This window comes from Schistocerca nitens, chromosome 3 (genome assembly GCF_023898315.1).
Source record: "Schistocerca nitens isolate TAMUIC-IGC-003100 chromosome 3, iqSchNite1.1, whole genome shotgun sequence".
NCBI lineage: Eukaryota > Metazoa > Arthropoda > Insecta > Orthoptera > Acrididae > Schistocerca > Schistocerca nitens.
Genome location: NC_064616.1, coordinates 935,804,896 through 935,810,423, shown reverse-complemented (window position 1 = coordinate 935,810,423; position 5,528 = coordinate 935,804,896). Strand labels below are relative to the sequence as shown.

The 5,528-nt window shown below is 36.7% G+C and overlaps 1 long non-coding RNA gene across 1 annotated transcript; it reads left to right on the top strand.

Moving 5' to 3' along the window:
- The first annotated feature begins 1,940 nt into the window (after positions 1-1,940).
- Positions 1,941-5,233, top strand: LOC126249011 (uncharacterized). Its single transcript, XR_007545586.1, has 3 exons — positions 1,941-2,174; positions 2,280-2,405; positions 2,502-5,233. It is a non-coding gene; the product is annotated as an uncharacterized LOC126249011 (long non-coding RNA).
- Positions 5,234-5,528: the final 295 nt, after the last annotated feature.

Sequence of the window (5,528 nt, the reverse complement as noted above, 5' to 3'; positions counted from 1 at the left end):
GGGCTATTTGGTTGTCGGTTTTTTTTTTTCATTCAGATTGAAAATGCAAGGTCCATTCATGAAGCACTAGACATTTTCAAGGACTGGAACAAGGATTGGAATCCCCTCTATTGGGTTACTGATTTCTCGGAGTCAGAGATAAATGCAATTGAGCAAGCATTCCCTCAGACAAAAGTTTACTTGTGCCTTTTCCATCGAAAACAGACATGGGAAAGATGGTTGAAAAAAAAGGATAATCTACGTGTACCAAATGACATGAAGACATTTATGGATATGTGGCAAGAAATTTCAGAATCACCAACAGAGAGAGAATTTAGAGATCGCGTAGCAGAGTTGCGAACGCATGAGGTTTCTCGGAGAAACGAGCGTGCATGGCCATACTTTCAACAGCAATGGCTAACGGTATGTGAAAGATGGGTGAAAGTGTATAAGGACAAGGGCAGATTTGCAACTATTGACACTACAAATGGAGTTGAAGCCATGAACAAGATTGTAAAACATTTTTTCCTAAAACACAATTCAGACAGGACTTTAACTGGGGTTACTAAGGTTCTAATAAACCAGTTTCTTCCAAGCCTAATTAGAAAGTACTGTCTGCAGAATTCTGCCATCAAAGCTTATAACAAAGATGTTCCACTGTTTTTGCATAAAAAAACAAACAAGTTTGTGAAACATGTCATGCAGTGATATGCATCAGCAAAAGTTGAGTTAACTGCAAGATCAGTGAGTAGGAGATCGGATGGTTCATTTTGTGTGGAGAGTGCAAAGTCCAAAAACTGTAATTATGTTGTAAACTTTGATATACCAGATTGCACATGTGAAGATTTTCGGAGATATAAATACCCATGCAAGCATTTCTGTGCAATCTTTATTTTTTACCCAGAGTGGGGTTTTGATAAAATGCCAGAAAGTTATAAGACTAGTCCATTAATCTGTCTTGATGAAATGTATGGGGTGGGCTTTAGAAGTGGCTCTTCAGTAATTTCAAATGAAGGCAGTAGTAGTGACGAAGCTGTTGAGGAGGCAGTTGAAGCAGCTGAGGAGGCTGTCGAGGTTGAGGAGGCTGTCGAGGTTGAGGAGGCTGTCGAGGTTGAGGAGGCTGTCGAGGCAGCAAATACAGATGGTGTTGTTCAATCCCAGAATATTCTTTTGCAGCAGTTTGAAGCAAGGGAGCTGTGTAAACAGGTTTATAATCTCACATACAACTGCAGCAACAGCGAAACATTACAAAAAGTACTTGAATCACTGAGCAACTGTGTGCAAGATTTGCAATTAGCAAATCCTGAAGTTGGTGGTCTCCCATTGGCAGTGCCATCAACTTCCAAACAATAGTGAAGAACGATGCCAAAAGCCTTACAAGATCTGTCTTAAACACATTATAACTTCCCATTTGAAGGGTAAGAAATGACGGTTTATTTGAATTTTAGATAGCTCTTTGTCTATGTAAAATACAAATAAGCTCCGTCATTTCTGATCCTCGAGATGGAATGCTATGAGGTCTTTATGTTGGTCTCTGCTTTTAAACATTGTTGCACATTTGAATTTCGAAGTAGCAGTAGATAAAATATTATAAAAAGGATAGTTTCTACATTTGTGTGTGTGTTTGTGAGTGAGCGAGTGTGCGCGCGCGCTTTTGAAAAGGCCCTTGTTGCCCGAAAGATAAGTCCGACAGTCTTTTTGTTGTGCCTTTCTGTGACTCAGCATCTTCACCATTTGGTGAGCAGCAACTACTACCCTTTTCATAATATTGTTACATTCCATCCTGGATTTTTCGTTGTTCATCAGAGAAAAGATTTTTCTGAGGAATTAAACTAGATGGTAGTGTAGAACTTGCAAACTTTTTAAAATATGAAGTAGAAGATTTTATCTTTAAATTAGTTTAATTCAAATATGGGACAATGTTGAGAATCGAAAAGGTGGAAAAAATAAGATAAATATTAGTGGCATTGAGATGTCGTATGACTGATGGAGGAAAGATTTTGCATTTCTTTTTCCAAGTAAGAATGCACTTGCTCTCACTTGCTTCAATACATGTCTAGTGATTCACGTGAAACAGAGAAAAAGATAGACTGCCCTGTTAATGAACATGAGATTGTCCAGTATCACTTTGACAGAAGAGTATGGTGTTTCCTTGATATGGTATCTGGTCAGCAATGTCATTGGGACCAAATGAAGTAAGTATTGACTTTTTTTATTTGCTTTGGAAGCTTAATGTGTATCAGTTACCTACATATTGGATATCTACTACCTTGGTTCCAATGTTCTTAATAACTTTGCAGAGTTACTGCAGATACCACACAGAAGCAATTACTGTTACTGGAATACCAGTAATGTTTATTAAATTCAGTTGTAAAGTAGTTCTGGGCATTGCAGCTGGTGAGCAATGTCATTGGGCACCAAAAGAAGTGAGTACTAAATTTTGGAATTGTGCTTTGAAAACATGTGTATCAGTTGTCTTCCTGTTGCATAACTCAATTACTTGTTGTTAATTTATTTGTTAGGTTCAGTTATGATGGATTTCTGGCCTTCAGTCCATGGGAAAATTCACACCAGATTGCATCAAGACTGTTATATTCCAAGGATATCTTGGAAGATTGATAGTATTCCTGAACGAAAACAATCCATATAGTATTTCAAGTGTGTATCAAACTGCCATTTGTTGTGGCACATAAATGTTTGCAACTTGATTGTAATTTTTGAACAGTTTCTCAACAATCCAAGAATTTCTTGTAATGAGAAGTAGACATTGTTGCTTGGGTAAAGGAAATACAAATCACGGTCAATATAATTACCTTATTAACTCTCCACAGAGAAATATTTTTCACTACTGCTACTTAAAAATTCAAATGTGTGACAGTTTGCTTACAGAACTTGGCATAAAGATCTCCCTTATTTGTATTTTTTAGGTAGCTCTTATTGTTTGATCCTTCAAATGGAATGCTATGACGTCCATGTGATCTATTCCTTAGTAGTTAATTATCCATTAAGGCACAAATATATGAACATTACAATGAGAGGGGTCTTTATGCCAGGCCCTGTAAAAGTAATGGCATCTTACTTTAATATTATTGTCGGGAATTTGATGGCACAGCTGTGGGGAGACCACAAATTTCAGGGTTTGCTAACTGCAAATCTGGCACACAGTTGCTGAGTGATTCAAGTACTTTTCATAATGTTTCACTGTTGATACAGTTGTATGTGAGATTATAAACCTATTTGAACAACACCTTCACTTCAAATTGCTGCAAAGAAATGGTTACGGTATCAGTGTGATGCTCTATATGTGTTTCCTCAACTGTGTCCTCATTGCTACTGTCTTCATGTGAAATTACTGCGGACACACTTCTGAAACCAAACCTGTACATCTTGTGAAGACAGATTAATGGGCTATTCCTGCAGCTTTCTGGTATTTTATCAAAACCCCACTCTGGATAGAAAATAAAGATTGCACAGAAATGCTTGCATGGGTATTTATATATCTCAAAATCTTCACATGCGCAGTTTGGTAGAGCAAAGCTTACAACATAATTAGTCTTTGAACATTGTACTCTCCATACAAAACATTGTCCAAGTTCGCATTCACTAATCTTGCAGTTAATTCAACTTTCCCTGGTGCATATCACTGCATGACATGTTTCACAAACTTGCTTTAAAAAAAAAAATGAAATAACAGTGGAACATGTCTGTTATGATTTGATGGCAGAATTCTGCAGACAGTACTTTCTAATTAGGCTTGGAAGAAATTGATTTCTTATATCCCTAGTAGCCCCATTGAAGGTCCCATCTTTGTTCCATTTTAGGAAAAAAAATGTTTACAATCTTGTTCATGGCGTCAACTCCACTTGTAATTTCAATGGTATCAAAATTGCCCTTGTCCTCATAAGCTTCCACTCACTTTTCATGTATCAATAGCCACTGCTGTTAAACGTACGGTGATGCATATTCGTTTCTCTGAGAAGCCTCACTATCTCTTCTGTATGATCTGTAAATTCTCTGTTGGTGATTCTGAAATTTCTTGCCACATGCCCAGAAATCTCTTCATGTCATTTGGTATTTACTCAGCCATCTTCCTCAAACCTGTTTGACTGAAAAGGCACAAGTAAACTTTTGTCTGAGGATATGCTTGATTAGTTGCATTTGTCTCAGATTATAAGAAATCAGTAACCCAGTAGGTGGGATTCCAATCCTTGAAAATGGCTAGTGCTTCATGAATGGATCTCGCATTTTCAACTTGAATGAAAAAGAAAACCAAATAATCCACATTACTCTTTACAGCTATAAAAAAATAAAGGCATATCATGTGTTGTTGTTTTGTATGTTGCATATAACAACTATCCCTGTACTTCTTCAAAAGATCTCTTTGCTAACAGCTCTGACAGAAAAAAGTGATGGTTTCACTCCTCCATTGGCACCTATACCATGTTTGTAATAAATCATGTGATTGCTTTATTCCTTGTGCCACTCGTCAGCATGATTCTGCAATCTAGTGTTGTCAAACAATGCTTTATTTGTACATTACAAGGTCCAATATGTGTGAATATAATTTTTTTCAGTGGGGTAAAATGTAGTGTTCATTAGACCTGGTACGTGTGTCCCAGTGAAATTATCAATAAATGTATCTAGAGCCAAATTATTGGCTGTATGATGTCATTCCATCGTGCACCTGAATTTGTATTTCCTTTACAAGCTATTGTTAGGATGTGTGTGTGCTGATTTGCTGGAGAAGCAGAGAGATAGCGTTTCAGCTATCTTTGAGACAGTTAAAGGAGGTGCTTTAGAAATGAGTGTCCTGATTGATATGAAAAACAGTTTTCAAATTTTCTGTACAAACTATAAACAGTTCCTCAGTTGGTGTTGTGGAAGAGATTGCCATAGCCACAGTATTGATCCACTGTCAGGTGGTAAACCTAGGATTTCCTTCCAGTATGAGCCAAGTGAAGTAAAACTGTGGTTGGAGAAATGTTTTATATTCTTAAACTGAGTATTTGTAACCCATTATGGTGGATTGCAGTTCATGTGTCAACACTTAAAAATGTTTAGTTCTTCACTGATGACACTTGATACAATTTCAATTTTTAAGGCTATTCTGTGTCAAGTTAAATTTTGAATTATCCATTTAAGCTTATTTTTTGCTGTGTGGCAGATGGATTTATGTTCATGTAATATTTTTAACGTTGATTGTAGTAAGGTGTAATAATATGTAAATGCCCAATAAAATAGATTGATATTTATATTTTTTGTTTCTGTATAATAATTCTGTAGCTTGGTGACCTGAGGTGTGTGTGTGTGTGTGTGTGTGTGTGTGTGTGTGTGTGTGTGTGTGTGTGTAAGATGATATCATTTCATGGGAAATGTGGCAATAACAGATCAGCAATTGTGTGCAGAATATACCTAATTATCAACACCTGTAAGCAGCTAAAGGTCTGGATTTCAGTATAATTTCATTCTTAGAGAGCTGCAAGATCACCAATGGTATCTGTACAGATACCAGCTTCATATAAATTAGTAAGGTTTTTACTGACTATTAT